A 302-nucleotide genomic window follows, 5' to 3' on the forward strand; every position below is an offset into this window, starting at 1 on the left:
GGCATCAAAGGCAACCCGTGAACCATTTTAGCGGAAAGCAAAAACGCGGGTTTGTGGCGCACGGGTGGGGGTTGGGGAAACGGTTAGAAACAGGCGCCGGCCAAAACGCGGAGGGCCCGGGGAAAGGGGAGGAGCGAGGAGTGAATGATAGAGGAGGCAGCCAATGGGCAGGCTGGGAACCGCTCGCCCTCCCTTAGCGTTTCAAATTCTAAGCTCGGTTTCCATCCGGGTCCTTCAGCCTCGTTCCCGGGCAGTATAAAGTTTGCTGTCTCCTTTGTTCGCCCTCGTTGCGCAGTAGTGCT

This window comes from Crocuta crocuta, unplaced genomic scaffold (assembly GCF_008692635.1).
Source record: "Crocuta crocuta isolate KB4526 unplaced genomic scaffold, BGI_CrCroc_1.0 scaffold241, whole genome shotgun sequence".
Taxonomy (NCBI): Eukaryota; Metazoa; Chordata; class Mammalia; order Carnivora; family Hyaenidae; genus Crocuta; species Crocuta crocuta.